This window comes from Mobula birostris, chromosome 6 (genome assembly GCF_030028105.1).
Source record: "Mobula birostris isolate sMobBir1 chromosome 6, sMobBir1.hap1, whole genome shotgun sequence".
In the NCBI taxonomy this organism is placed as follows: domain Eukaryota; kingdom Metazoa; phylum Chordata; class Chondrichthyes; order Myliobatiformes; family Myliobatidae; genus Mobula; species Mobula birostris.
Window position 1 is genome coordinate 66,331,994 of NC_092375.1, and position 16,755 is coordinate 66,348,748.

A 16,755-nucleotide genomic window follows, 5' to 3' on the forward strand; every position below is an offset into this window, starting at 1 on the left:
TAAGAATGAGGGGAGATTTGATAGAGGTATATAAAATTATGATGGGTATAGATAGAGTGAATGCAAGCAGGCTTTTTCCACTGAGGCTAGGGGAGAAAATAAACCAGAGGCATGGAATAAGGGTGAAGGGGGAAAAGTTTAAAGGGAACATTGGGGGGGGGCTTCTCCACACAGAGAGTGGTGGGAGTATGGAATGAGCTGCCAGATAAAGTGGTAAATGCGGGCTCACCTTTAACATTTAAGAAAAACTTGGACAGGTTCATGGATGAGAGGTGTATGAAGGGATATGGTCCAGGTGCAGGTCAGTGGGACTAGGCAGAAAAATGGTTCAGCACTGCCAAGAAGGGCCAAAATGCCCGTTTCTGTGCTGTAATGTTTCTATGGTTTCTATGTAATATTTATATAATAAACATGAGAAAATCTGCAGATGCTACAAATCCAAAGCAACACGCACAAAATGCTGCACAGGAAGTCAGCAGGCCAAGCAGCATCCATGAAAAAGAGCAAACAGTCGATGTTTTGGACAAGACCCTTCATCAGGACTGGACTGGACAGGAAGAGGAAAAGTCCTCTCAGCCTGAAACGGTGACTGTTTACAATTTTCCATTGATGCTGGCTGGCCTGCTGAGTTCCTCCAGCATCTTGTGTGTGTTGCTTTATAACATTTATATGCCAAATTTCATATTTACAGATCATTATACCAGCTTTGGTGGGTGAAGGGACAGCTATATTTGTTGTTTCTAACTCAATAGAAGGTCTTGCTAAACAATCTGGAGGCACACTTAAAATGTAACCTGAAAGTTATACTCTATAGAAGAGGTTGCTACTTCTAACCCACCTTTGGGGACATCAACCTAACAAGAACATACATCAAGTAACTGGTGAGCAGTAGCTTTGCACTACCTATCAATTCTCCCATGTACAGGAAGGATGAAGCATCGGCTGGCAGAACCACAGACTGTAGACGGAACCCATGAGAGTACATGGTACTTTGAATCAACTATAGAGCATTCACAGATTTAAAAAAGCTTGCATTCAGGTACTAGCATAATTAATTAGTAGTTATTCAGGAAGCTGTTCCAAATTCTCTATTCTGCATCCCGCATTATTAATAGGAAAGCTACAAATACAAAGGACAATTGGTGAGGTGAATAGATCAAAATTGCCACCTCTGACTCTGAACGTGTCTCAGCTCACTTCTTGGTGAAGCACTAAAACAGGATTTGGGATTCATTGCTAAGTCAAGTCAAACCCACGATCTTGTCGACAGGTTCAAAAACGAAACTTGATTGCTTCAGCATCTGTTGTCCACATTCAACTTCAAGGTGCATGTCTCCATGAGAGTGAAAGCTTAATGATAAAGGTAAAGACAATACACAATATTTTAAATGTTAATACTCTGAGGATGTGACAACTCTGAAATTATTTTCTGGCTTACGCTAATGAGATCAAGAAATGACACTGACAGCACCTCAAAAATGACATCACCACGAAATATGATCATCTTTCCCAGCCCTCTTATGTTTTAAGGGACTATTACCTCTTGATGCTATACTTCACTCACACTTCATCATTGATAATTAATCCTGCTCATTAAAGAGAAGCTGCAACAGCTACCCTTCTTGGGGTCCCAAAGGCTGCTTTCCAGTGAATAAACAGGGTTACTATACTTTTATCCTATGTGCTTTACTCACACTTGCAATGCTGTCTCCTCTACACCTGAGATGCTAAACACACATTAGCTTAAGGCTTTGCATGAAACCAATCTTTATTCAAACAACTTGTGTGTAATTCTACGTTCTGGTCACAGTTCTTCAAAGTCACTGCCACACTAAGTTAGGCCTCTTTCACTGTCCCAATGTCATCGCATATAAATTCAAGATGTAGCACTACTTAGTGAAGGACATCACAGCCTTCCAAACAGGTGAAATAGAAATTTGAAGAGAACCCTGGTCTCCTTAACTAAGAAAGGATGCACTTACCAGACAGATTGATACTGGTTCAAAAGATAGATTTGGCCTCTGAGGAAACTGAACGGACTTGGATTATACTTTCTCAAACTGAGAAGAATGAAAGAAGTTCTCATCAAAACATGCAAAATTATAAATTGCTCTAACAGGTTTGATAGGGGGAGGATGTCTCCTTTGGGAATCTGAGATGAAGGAATATTCTTAGAGAGTCATGAGAAAGTCATTTACTGAGTGAATTTGTCTTCACTCAGAAGGTAGGTGAGCCTTCAGAAAGCTTGACCCTGGAGGGCTGTAAAGCCTCAAGCAGTGAATTAATTCAAAACAGGCATGAATGGACTTCTGATTATTTTGCAAAATCAAGGAATGTGATTATAGTGAATTATAGTGATACGATTATCTTGATGAATGGTAATGCAGGTTCAAAGGGTCCAATGGCTGGCTCTTGATATTATTTCTTAAGTTCTTGTAATATATTCAATGCTTACAGTACATTTTTGAAAGAAAATGGTGGTTATTTTAAGAAAACACTTTTCTTATTGGGCTACATGAACCTGCATGGTTGCTCTCTTTTTAATTGGTCAATCTCACCTTCACTGATGACAAGCACTTGGGATACCACAGTCAATGTGAAATGGTAATAATATCTCCTCTTTGCTGACAATCAATACAGGCACATGCGTAGCCCACTGCTCTACAGTCTCACTACACTCATGACCGTGAGGGCTAGCACAGCTCAAACACCATTTATAAATTCGCCAATGACACCACTGTCATTGGCAAAATCTCAAATGGTGATGAGGATCATGCAGGAGGGAGTTCGATTCGCTGTTTGAGTGGGGTCACAACAATAATCTTCAACTCAACATAGGCAAGGCCAAGAAATTAATTGTGGACATCAGCAAGGGACAGTTGGGAGAACAAACACCAGTCCTCGTTGAGGGGTCAGCAGTAGAAAAGGTAAGAAGCTTCAAATCCCTGCGTGTCAACACCTCAGAGAATCTATTCTAAGCCCAACACATTAATGCAATCACAAAAACTGCATGCCAGTAACTCTACTTCATTAGGAATTTGAGGAGATTTAATATGTCATCAAACACTATGGCAAATTTCTATAGATAATACTGTGGAAAGCATTCTGACTAGTAGCATCACAACCTGATATGGTGCCTCCAATGCATAGGATCGCAAGAGGCTTCAGAGGTTTGCAGACCCAGCTTTTCCATCACGGGGACAACCTTCCCCACCATCAACAACCTCTTCAAGAGGTATTGCCACAAGAGTGTGGCATTCATCATTAATGGCCCTCATCATGTGGATCATACCCTCTTCATTTTACGACTATCAGGGAGGAGGTACAGGAGCCTGAACACACACTCCCAATATTTTAAGAACAGCTTTATACCCTCCACTAGCAGATCTTGATAACACTCCATGAACCCATGCACATACACTCATTATTTGGCTTTTGTACTATTAATTTCAGTAACTTATAGTAATTTTTATATCTTGCACTGTAATGCTGCAAAACATCAAATTTGACAACATATTTCAGTGATAATAAATTTGATTCTAATTCTTTTCCTGCAGCTCCTCCAGGCCTTGCACATTGACAAGATGATCCGTGAATCTCCACTGTATAACTGAAGTTAATCAGTCAATCTTTATAATTGGCACACATCCTCCTTAAAGTTTAAAGTTCAAAGTAAATTTGTTATCAAAGTACATATACGTCACCATATACTATCTTGAGATTCATTTTCTTGCAGGCATTCACAGTAGTACAATGAAAATCTACACACAAAAGACTGACAAAAACAAAATGTACAAATACAAAATAAGGAGAAAAACAAATAAATAAATAAATAATACTGAAGACATGAGTTGTGAAGAGTCTTTGAAATTGAGTTCATAGGTTCAGGAATCAGTTCAGTGTTGAACTGTGTGAATTTATCCAAGCTGGTTCAGGAGCCTGCTGGTTGAAGGGTAATAACTGCTGCTGAACCTGGTGCTGTGGGACCTAAGGCTTCTGTTTCTCATTCACGATGGCAGCAATGAGAAGACAGCATGGCCTGGATGGTGGGGGTCCTTGATGATGGCTGCTGCTTTCTTATGGCTATGTCCCTTTTAGATGTGCTCAGCGATGGGGAGGGCTTTTCCTGTGATGGACTGGGCTTGCATCCACTACTTTTTGTATGATTTTCCATTCTTGGGTGTTGGTGTTTCCACCCCAGGCTGTTTGTCAAGAATTTAGATGACATGCCAATTCTGTGCAAACTTCTAAGAAGCTAGAGGTGCTGCCATGCCTTCTTTGTAAAGGGACTTGTGTGATGGTCACAGGGAATTTAAAGTTACTGACCCTCTCCACTTCTGGTCCCCTAATGAGGACCTCCTCCTATTTTCAATAATCAGCTTAAACGGCCTATCATGGTCCTATAAAAGTTAAAATATAATGGATTATTTAGGCCTTCCTTTAATCTGCCCCTTCTAAATCAGCCACACTGCTGGTAATAGCTTATCACTGTACTTCAGTACGTGTAACAATAATAAACTAATACTAATAAAACTCCTTGAACAAGCTATTTGGTTGCCAGTCATCTCAATAGATGGAGCAACTCCAAATGGGGGCTTTAATTTATAAAAGGTGAGCATGTGGTAAAGACAAAGCTAGTACAAGTTGAAAACTGGATTACCCACTCATAGAAAATTTGTCTTTAAGATAGAGGGCAATTTTGAACACTACAATGAAAAAATATGCCACGGGAATTGCTGTCAGCCTGAATGAATTGCAGATAAGGTTTTCTTCCCTGCTAATGGAATCATATGTGCTCTTCTCAAAGGCTAAAAATATCCTCTGCGCAGCTTCATCACCTCCACTGTATGATACACTATCTCCACTATAAGGATTCTATTCACTGATAAGATTATGTGGCAGTTTGGCAAGAGCTGATACAATCCATCACATTAAATTGTTAAAATGGTGGATGAAAAGAAGCCATTGTAGTGATGGTGAATAACCAATTTTCTTTCACAGATGCCAACAAATCACAAGCCACCAACAGTCAAGTAACAGAAAACTAAGATGCTACTTTCTACAGAAGGAAAACATAAATTTAATGATAGTAAAATAAATCAGAGGAAACAGTGTAAATGATTGTCAATAGGGTGCATACGCTACTGCTCACACTTGTGACTACTATTGTCAATAATGGAAAGCCAGATACAAGTGGAGTTTTAGCATTAAACTATCTAATCGCACATTTTGCTTTAATTGTTGGTCTGGATTTGCATTCAACTGCCTAAATCTTCCATTGAATGTCTAGCAAATCCATTCATATCTTTCAACTTCTACACAAGGAATTGAACAGAAACACACGCTGAGGTCCAGCCTTGTGCCCAATTTAGCAACAAATCTGGTGCAGTCTTAGACAGATTTTCACGTACTGAGGGAACCTGGCACACCTGCTGTGATTTCCTAGACATTAAATGGAAGATTTGGGCAGTTGAATGCAAATCCAAACCAAGATTTAGAACAAAATTAAAACATAATGGGTGTTGTTCACCCACTAGGAGTCAGCATCCCAACAGAAGACTGTAGTCTAGGGCATACTACCAGAGAATCTTTTCCAAAAGGCAGGTAAAGGATTAAATTCCTCCCTTATCTCTGTCCAACAGTAGTTATCTGGCAAAGAAATAGTATCTCTTGCAACCTTGATGTCATTAAATGGCTTGTCAGGTCATTTGGGAAAGCTGGCGAGTGTCAATCACCAAGGCTTTGTTTGAAGAATAGTCATATTAGGCAAGGACAACCCAGGGTTCCTTTCCCAAAGGCATTATTGAACAGTTTGGGTTTATGATCTAAAAGAATTAACTTCTTTTTCCAGCTCCCTTGGTGGGCTTTGATCATCTGGTATATTTGATCAAGACTCTGGATTATATCATCACTATGCTATTACTGGGGAGCATGCCTTATGAGAATAGGTTGAATGAACTCAGCCTTTTCTCCTTGGAGCAGCGGAGGATGAGAGGTGGCTTGATAGAGGTGTATAAGATGATGAGAGGCATTGATCGTGTGGATAGTCAGAGGCTTTTTCACAGGGCTGAAATGGCCAACACGAGAGGACACAATTTTAAGGTGCTTGTTAGTACGTAGGTAGAGAGGACAGGTCAGGGGTAAGTTTTCTTACACAGAGACTGGTGAGTGCGTGGAATGGATTGCCGGCGACGGTGGTGGAGGCGGATACGATAGGGTCTTTTAAGAGACTCCTGGATAGGTATATGGAACTTAGAAAAATAGAGGGCTATGGGTAACCCTCGGTAATTTCTAAAGTAAGTACATGCTCGGCACAGCATTGTGAGCTGAAGGGCCTGTACTGTGCTGTAGGTTTCCTATGTTTCTATTTCTGATATAAAATGTAAAGTTTCAAAAAAATGTCATCTACTTTAGGCCAAGCAAATTACAACTTATATATTCAAAATTGTGAGAAAAAGAAAATTAATCCATCCTTCAATTAGCATGAGCATTTCTGTTGTGCCCTGATTTGGAAGGAAACTCCTTGTCCACTTTGTTTTAACGTGAAAATCATTCTGATACAATTTGTATTTTCCAGTCCCCTCACTGTAGCACAGTTGAGTGACTACAACCAACTGATTGCCAATTTGTTCTGATCTCCTGGCAGTCTTGCTCGAGAGCACACATTCACTCATTAAAAATTCACAAAGAGGTATCACCAAAAACTCCCTGAGAAATGCTGTACCTCCATCATTCTGGGATCCAGTCTAAAACCTAACTGGAAAAGTTGCCTTTGGTGAGCTGCTAGGAAAGAGGATCTTATGTGCATATATGGAGAACAATTTAAGCAAACTGCACATCTCAAAGGAATGCTTGATGTTGCTACTTCTTGATTCATCAAAAAGTATAGACAATGTATAACCACATTATGTATATTTCTTACTATGTATGAAAGAATGTTCAATTCTCAAGAACGGAGACTATTATTTTCCTAAAACAACATTTAGCCCACTCTAACCAGGTCAATCAGGTTTAATGTCTATCTGCAAAAATTAAGACAAAGTTTTAAGTCTTCAGAGGTGAATGGAGCAAAATCAAGTCACTGTAAATCAATATTATTCTGCTTTAACTATCTTGGATTTTAAAAAAATTCTTAAATGCATCAGGAAGGTTAAAGATCACACACCCTAAGTTGCATGTTGCTTAAAACTAATTTCTCGGGTAGGAAATTGACAGTGAATCTCAATTCTCACACAGTAGGAAAATGATTAGAATTAGTGGTGCTGGCCGGTGAGAGGGGTTAGTAAGGATGATTATTTAGAGCTTAGAAGAGAAAACATTTCAGCATAGTTTTTAATGACGTTGTCAGAGAACAGCTGGGGGCGGGTGGGGGAGAGAAAACTTTTTGCAACAAGGCTGCTAGGTCACAATCTCACCATTTCAAAATAGACATCATATTTAACCTTGGCAAGGTTGAAATGAGTTAGAGGTTATTGAGGGAATCTGAATTTCTTTTATCAGGGTTCTAGAAATGATTTAACCATCAAATCATCACCTTCCATCTTCCATTTATTACATAGCACAGTAACAAACAGTTATTACATAGAACAGTAGAACACAGTATAGGCCCGTCAAACTGTGTTGTGCTGACGTATACAAAAGATTTCATTGAACAATCTAACCTTTCCCTCCTGCTCAGCCTATAACCCTTGATCTTTCTTCTATCCACATGCCTGATGAAGGACCTGGGCCTGAGATGTCGACGGTTTATTCATTACTATAAATGCTGCCTGACCAGCTGAGTTCCTCCAGCATCTTGTGTGTGTTGCCTATCCAAGAGTCTTTGAAATGTTCCTATTGTATCAGCCTCTGCCACCAACCTGGCAGAGCATTCCGAGTAGCAACCACTCTCTGTGTAAAAAACTTACCACTGACATCTCCCCCAAACTTTCCTCCATTTCCCTTAAAAGGATGTCCTCTGGTATTAGCTATTGCTGCCCTGGAAAAAGATGTTGACTGTCCATTCTCTATACCTCTCAGCCCCAATCAGCCCCTGTATCTCTTCATGCCCTGACCAATCAAGAATCTATCCAACTCTGCCTTAAATATACATAATGACTTGGCCTCCACAGCTGCCTGTGGCAAAGAATTCCACAGATTCACCACTCTCTAGCCAAAGAAATTCCTCATCTCTGCATGATGATACGCTTCCTGACATTTCTTTGCCCATTCTCCTAACATGTCCCTCTGTCGCCTCTGTCATTCCTCAGAACTATATGCCTCCCCACCTATCTTCATATCATCTTCAAACCATCAATTCCAACATCCAAATCACTGACATACACTGTAAAAAGAATTGGTCCCAACACAAACCTCTGTGGAACACCACTAGTCACCAGCAGCTAACTAGAAAAGGCTCCCTTTATTCCCACCCTTTGCCTCCTGCCAATTAGCCACTGCTTTATCCATACTACAGTCTTTCCTGTTCCATTACGGATGAAGATTCCTCTCAAGGTACTGTGCTTGGACTGGAATCTCTCTGGGTAGCAATCAAGAGAAAGTAAATTGCAGTAGGAGTGACCAAATTAAAAAAAATAATGTTATGGCTGAATTAAATTTCAAAAGCAGTGAGCAGAAGTGGGTGCTGATATGAATATGTTTTAATGTCTCTGTTAATCAGAATCAGGTTTATTACCAGACATCTGTTGTGAAATTTGTTGTTTTATGGCAGCACTACCATGCAAGGCATTTTAAAACTTACTTTTAATTTACAATAAGAAATAAACTAGATAAATAATGCAAAAAGAGGAATAGCGAGATCATGATCATGTCCCACTCAGAAATCTGATGGTGAGGGGGAAAAGCTATTCCTAAAAAATTGATAGTGGACCTTCAGCCTCCTCTACTTCCTCCCTGATGGTAATAATGAGAAGACACGTCCTGTATAGTGAGGGTCCTTAATGAATGATACCACCATCTTGAGGCATTGTGTTTTGAAGAAATCCTCGATGGTGGGGAGTTTAGTGCCCATGATGGAGCTTGCTGACACTACCGCCCTCTGCAGCTTCTTACCATCCTGTACGTTGAAGCGTCCACACCAGGTGGAGATGCAACTAGTCAGAATGCTCTCCACAATACATCTGTATAAATTCGTGACATACCAAATCTCTTCAAACTCCTGCTGGCATGCCTTCTTCATGATTGCATCAAAATATTGGGTCAGAGCTAATATTCCAATTACTGCAGTGGGATTTAGAGAGAGGGTTAAGATGAATGATGAAATTACTGTTTCAGTCAAAATTTTTCTGCTACTTCCTAGCATTAGTTTCAAACAGCCACAGGGTGGTGTGCAAAGCACATCCTATATTAAAAATACAACCCAAGAAGAAAGGATGACCTCAATGTTACTTTTCTTTATTTGATCACTTGGAAACACAATTAACACCAATTTATCTATGTGTGAATTTTAAATTAAAGGTTTGCTGATTACACCTTAGAGAGTTACTTTTTACTGTTGTTGAATCAACACATTGGGTTAATTATGCCACAATAAGAGACACACCTGTGAATGAGAAATAAATCCCTTGACGGATTAAGCAATTATATCTAATCCCTCTTTTGGGATAACATGATCTATGAAGAAAGCAATGTTTTGGGGAAAACAATTCTTCATAAAAGACAACAAAATGTATAATTTTTTCAAACAATGTTTAAACACTGTTAAACCAAATACATTCTTACTCAAATTAGTCTCTTCTGGAAAGAGGAATTACAAAAAATATTGCAACATGTGGTAGCAATGTTTATTTACTGTTTCTCAAAGTATAATCATGTTTTTAGTTCAAGCCAATAATGATTACCAAATGACTGGAGAGTGGCAAATGTTATCCCTTTGATCGAGAAAGGGAGTAGGGATAACCTTAATAATTATGACCCATGATGAATATCAGTGGTGGGCAAATTATTGGAGAGGAATCTTAGAAGCAGGATTTACAGGTATTGGGACAGCATAGTCTGATTAGAGATAGTCAGCACAGCTTTGTGAGGGTCACCTCAAACCTCATGAGCCTGATTAAACTCTTCAAGGATTAACAAAGCACATTGATTAAAGTGAAGCTGTGGATACAGTGTTTATGGATTTTAGTATGGTATCTGATAAAGTTCCCTATGGTTGGCTCATTCACAAAGTCAGGAGGCACAGAACCCAGGAAACCTGGGATACAAAAATGTTTCGCTCATAGAAGGCAGAGGGCAGTAGCAGCTGAAGAGCATTCTGTCTGGAGGTCAGTGACAGTGATGTGCAGCAAGGATCTGTCCTGGGACCCCTGCTCTTTGTGGTTTTTTCATAATTGACTTGGATGAAGAAGTGGAAGGGTAGGTTAGTAAGTTTTCAAATAACACAAAGGTTGGTGGAGTTATGGACAGTGTGGAGGGTTGTTGTAGGTTGCAATGGGACATGGTCAGGATGCAGAGCTGGATTAAGAAGTGGAAGTTGGAGTTCAACCTGGAAAAGTATGATGTGATTCATTTCAGAAGGTCAAATTTGAAGGCATAATATGGGGTAAGTGTCAGAATTCTTAGCAGTGTGAAGGAATAGAGGGATTTTTGGGTTGATGTCTCAAGTTACCCCACAGGCTGGTAGGGTTTGGTAAGAAGGCTAATGGTGTGTTGGCCTTCTTTAGTCGGGGGGATTGTGCTTAAAATCTGTGAGGTTATGCTACAGTTCTATAAAATCCTGGTTAGAATATTGTGTTCAGTTCTGGTCACTTCATTATAGGAAGGATGTGGAAGCTTTAGAGATGGTGCAGAGGATATATATCAGGATGCTTCCTGTATTGGATGGCATGCCTTATGAAGATAGGTTGAATGAGCTAGGGCTTTTACCTATGCAGCAATAGGGGTGAGTGGTGACTTGATAGGGGTCTACAAATTGATAAGGGATAGAGTGGATAGCAAGAGACTACTTCCCCAGGGAAGAAATGGCTAATACAAGCGGGCATAATTTTAAGATAATTGGAAAGAAGTATGGGGGGGGGGGGAATGCCAGAGGTAAATTCTTTACACAATGAGTAATGGGTCTGTGGAATGCCCAGCCGGGGATGTTGGTAGAGGCAGATACACTACAGACATTTAAGAAACTCTTAGATGGGTACATGGATGAAAGAAAAATGGAGGGTTCTGTAGGAGGGAAGGGCTAGATTGATCTAAGAGCAGGTTAAATGGTTGGCACAACATTGTGGCCCAAAGGGAGACTGGAGATTGTGGAGGAAAATATGGACTCATTATTCCGGTAGCAACAGAACAGGCCCAGTTACTGGGTTGTCACCTCATTCTCTGTAAATCTCAGGGTTCTGTCACTAATAGAGAAAGAGCAACTGAAGGAAATTCTAATTCAATACTCTGCAAGAATAAGGCCAAGTTTTTTTTACTGTGCTGTAACATACTATATTCTCTATGTTCTATCAGTGATCTATTGTACCTAATTCAACCCTTTGTTGGTTTTACCAAAATGAAACATAGAACATGGACATAGAACAGTGTAGCACAGGAGCATCTCCACTTCCTAAAGATTGAGGCCAGTTAGGATCCCCCCCTCCAATTTAAACCAATTTTTACAGGAGCACTAGAAAGAGTGTCCTGACCAGCTGCATCTCCATCTAGCATGGGAATTGCAAGACATCTGATAGCAAGACCCTGCAAAGGCTTGCGAGGAGTGCTGACAGGATCATCAGGGACTCGTTTCCACCCATGAGAGATATTAGTATTGTCAATGATCCCTCCGTCCATCCAACAATCTCTTCGACCCCCTACCATCAGCAGAAGGCACCATAGCATTAGGTCAAGAACTATTAGGTTGGGAAGTAGCTTCTTCCTGTTGGCTGTAAGCCGACTGAACTCACTGTCTCATCACGTATGAAGTGCTGGCAGCATTATACTGTTTACTTTTTAAATGTGTATCATATACACACCTTATTATTTGTTAATATGTACTGTGTTGTACACCTTGGTCTGGAGGAACATTGCCTGGTGGTATATACAGTATGTGTATGGTTGAATGACAATAAACTGAACTGGAACCTGAACAGGCCCTTAAGCTCACAATGCTGTGCAAAACTAATTAAATTAGTAATCAAATACCCCACTAAACCCTTTTACCTACACAATGTCCATATTCATCCATTTCCTGCACATTCATGAGCCTACTGAAGATCCTCTTAAACTTCTCAATCATGTGTCTCCACCACCATCCCAGCAACGCTTCCCAGACGTGAACCACTTCCTGTATAAAAATAACCTGCTCCGCACATCTCCTTTGAACTAACCCCCCTTAGCTCAAATGCGAATAGACATTTCAACCTTGGGAAAAAGACACCAGCTACCTACTCTACCTTTGCCCCTCAAAATCTGGTAAACCTCTACCACATCTCACCTTAGCCTCCACCGCTGAGTTACTGTGATCCCATGCATCTTGATTTTCTGGATGAGCCTCATGAGGGACCTTAGCAAATGCATTTCTAAAATGTATGTAGACAATATCCACAGCTCTACTTTAATCAATCAACTTCATCACCTCCTCCAAAAACTCAGTCAAGATAGTAAGACATGACTTTCCCCACACAAAGGCATGCTGTCTCTTAAGTCATGTGTTTCCAAACGTCCTTCAATATTATTCCTAGCAATCTTCTCCCATAGCTTTATTACTATTGACATGAGACCCACCAGTCTATAGTTTCCAGGATTATCTCAACTTTTCTTCTTGAATAATTGAACATTAGCTACTCGTTAATTCTCTGGGACCATGCATGAGGCCCAAGAAGACATGGAAGATCTTGCTCATGGCCCCAACAATCCCATCCCTTGTCTCTCTTAGTAACCAGTATAACCCACAAGGCACTCGGGTCTTATTCACATTAATGTTATGACTCCACACTTTCTCTTACTTTATCTCAAAATTTCAAGGCATACTAGCAAGCTCCACACAGATCTCCTTATCCTTCATGTCCTTCTCCCTGGTAAATACTGATGCAAAATACTCATTTAGGATCACACATATCACCCACTTTCAAACACAAACTTCTCCTCAGGAAGGTCCTGGACCCACTGCAATTTGCCTATCGCCACAATAGGTCAACAGCAGATGCAATTTCAATGGCTCTAAACAGGACCTTATACCATCTGGACAATACAAACACTGGATGCTGCTCATCGACTATAACTCAGCATTTAACACCATCATTCCCACAATCCTGATTGATAAGTTACAGAACTTGGGCCTCTGTACCTCCCTCTGTAATTGGATCCATGACTTCCTAACCGGAAGACCACAGTCTGTGCGGACTGGTGATAATATCTCCTCCTTGCTGACGATCAACACTGGTGCACCTCAGGGGTGTGTGCTTAGCTCACTGCTCCACTCTCTCTATACCTATGGGTGTGTGACTAGGCATAGCTTAAATACCATCTATAAATTTGCTGATGATAAAACCATTGTGGGTAGAATCTCAGATGGGCTGAGAGTGCATACTGGAGCTAGATATACCAACTAGTGGAGTGGTGACGCAGCAACAACCTTGCACTCAACTTCAGTAAGATGAAAGCGCTGAATGTGGACTTCAGGAAGGGTACCACGAAGGAATCAGAGGGATCAGAAGTGCAGAGAGTGAGCAGTTTCAAGTTCCTCGGTGTCAAGATCTCTGAGGATCTAACCTGGCACCAACATATCAATGTAGCTATAAAGAAGGCAAGACATTAGGAGTTTGAAGAGATTTGTCATGTCAACAAATGCACTCAAAAACTTCTATAGATGTACCTTGGAGAGCATTCTGACAGGCTGCATCACCGGCTGGTATGGGGGGGTTATTGCATAGGACCAAAAGAAGCTGCAGAGGGTCATAAATTTAGACACCTCCATCTTGCGTACCAGCCTACAAAGTACCCAGGACATCTTCAAGGAGCGGTGTCTCCGAAAGGCAGCGTCCATTAATAAGGACTCCAACACCCAGGGCATGCCCTTTTCTCACTGTTACCATTAGGTGGGAGCGAAGTCTAAAGGCACACACTCAGTGATTCAAGGACAGCTTCTTCCCTTCTGCCATCTGATTCCTTAATGGACATTAAACCCGTGAACACGAACTCACTTGTTCAATATATATTATTTCTGTCTTTGCACCATTTTTAATCTCCAATATACATATACTGCCATAGTTTTATTTATTTATTCTTCTGCATTATGTATTGCATTGAACTGCTGCTGCTAAGTTAACAAATTTCACGACACATGCCAGTGATAATAAACCTGATTCTGATTCTGACATATTCTCTCATTTATCCTTGAGTAGCCCAACCTTTTCCTTATCGTCTCTTACTCTTGACATATGTATAGAGTGCCTTGGGATTCTCTTTAATCCTATATGCAAATGACTTTTCATAGCCTCTCCTGACTTCCTTAATTCCCTTCATGAATTTTTTTCCGGCTTTTTCATAATCCTCAAAGGCTCTATTTGATTTTAGCTTCCTAAACCTTAGATAAGCTTCCCTTATCTTCATGATTAAATTCACTACCTCGACATCCAAGGCTCTTTATCCTGCCATCCTCATCCTTCCATCTTATTGAAACATCGTTGTCCTGAGCTCTGCACAATTGCCTCTAAGTATCCTCCAAATGTCATATGTGGATTTGTTCAAAAACAGCTGTTTACTAATGAACTCTCCCCAGTTCCTGCCTTATACTCTTGTGATTTGCCCTGCTCCAATTTAATTCTCTCCCCCCAAGGTCTTGGGGGGGATAAAACTTAAGAAGTTGTTATCTCTGTTCCCAAAATATACTCCCACTGAAGTGTCAGTAACCTGGCCAAGCCCAATATGAACCCCTCCTCCCATTGTGGACAACTACACACTGATTTAAGAAAACTATCTGAATGCACAAAAAGGAAGGTTTGCATTACAGTATGGTCTTTATATTCCTTACAAAATACCTCTGCATATTTCAGTCAACCACACATTGATGCATGAAATACAACAATCAATTTAAACACAACAAATTCCCAAACACTGCAATGTGATAAGGGCCTAATAATCACTTTCAGTGATGTAAAGTTGTGCGATAATATTTGCCAAGATGCTTGGCCAGTCTTCAGTGTAATGCTCTGGGACTTTCTATAGCTATTTCTGAGACAAAATGGAGAATCATTTCAATACAACATCTATTACTTCCAAATTCTGAACCTTTGCCAGCCTAGAATTTGAAGTTGAGCTCAAGTAGACATGAAAGCTTTGAACAACACAGAATTTTTTTTTGTTCTTGAAAGCTTTAATTAGCTTCTTCTGAAGAATGATGTTATGAATGAAATATGAAGAAAAATGCTGTTGATGTTCAGCAGGCAATTTCAGAGAAAGGGACAAAGGGGACTGAAGATACAAATATCAGTAGTGAGCTGTGAGGACAGGGTGCCAACAACAGACAATTCTCCAAGGAAGCCTCTGTCGTGTTTGACTGAATGGCAAGGGTTACACTGAAATGGAGAGAATGAGATTTTGGAAGTAAATAAGTGAAATGATCAGTCTTTTCCACTTAAGCTGTGCAAATCTGAATGCAACATAGTCCAAAGAGGTTATTAGATGTGTGTGTGTTGTTGTGCATTGGAGTATGGACAACTGAGTGCAGTATAAAAGGGTCTATCGAAGGCAAGAAGCAAAAGCAGAGAGCTCTGAGGAGTTAGCCAAGATGGGAACTGAGGCAGATGATGGTACTTTCACATGGGAAATAGGTGGGTCCTTGTGTTGAGGAAGGACATGGAGTCAGAAACTCAGCTTTGACTAACCAAGATGTTAATGTTCTGATCAATGAGTCAGTAATTAGGAAGGGAGATGACATTATTGGTGGAGGCATTTCAATGAAACTTCCCAATGTTCAATTGGAAGAAATTCAGGCATTGACAGGTGATGGTTGGCAAGCAAATTGACATTCAAAAAGATATCCGGAAGATATATAGAAGCAGAATTTATATCAGCTGACTGCTGTAGTGGGCGTAGTGTAAGCAAAAACAAAGCAGATTCTAGAACAGGTCCTTGGGTGGTACAGTGGTGTCAAAGCTTGTTGAAAAGAGAAACTATAAGCTGAAATGGTCTGGTGCTGAGAAGACGAACAATGAGATGGTATTCAATCCCACTGGGCTGAATGAAATGGAAGAGAAATTGGACCAAGAGCATTTTGACAATCATGTCCAAGTCTGCACCCTTAAATATGACTGTGGAAAGGCAGGGGTCATAAATGTAAATCTGAAAGGAGCAAAATGCACGAGGGAAAATGAGCTTCATTCCATGAGAGTGTTTCTAACAATTCATGAGGAACAAAAACGAAGTATCTTTGAGAATGCATATGACTATAATTGAAATACATAACCACTGAAACACCTAGGTAAGCGTGGCTGAATGGGAGAGGTCCTTGATACGGAGAATGAAAAGACACCTATTGATACCCAAGTAGTAACATGAAAAGATAAAGCATGAACGGAAGCAAAATTAGAGTTGCTGATAACAATAGAAGCAAGATCACTGAAATGCAATATAGGAATAATGTCTTTTATGTTGCTAAAATAGAAGCCATGTGACAGCACAACTTTTGTAACAGCACCATTTTCATTCTAAGTCCCAACCTTCCCATGGGAAGAATGACCAAATGTGAAAGATTCCATGGTTTAACTATCCGAATTTATCAAATTTGTAAAAAAAAGGTCTGCCAAATTAGCCCAAGACTTATAATCGAGATGAACAATT

The 16,755-nt window shown here is 40.2% G+C and overlaps 1 protein-coding gene across 12 annotated transcripts in view; it reads right to left on the minus strand.

Annotated features, from left to right (window-relative positions):
* The window catches only part of dmd (dystrophin), a 1,961,093-nt gene that overhangs the window by 1,093,008 nt on the left and 851,330 nt on the right, over positions 1 to 16,755 (minus strand). The gene's annotated exons all lie outside the window — the stretch shown is intronic.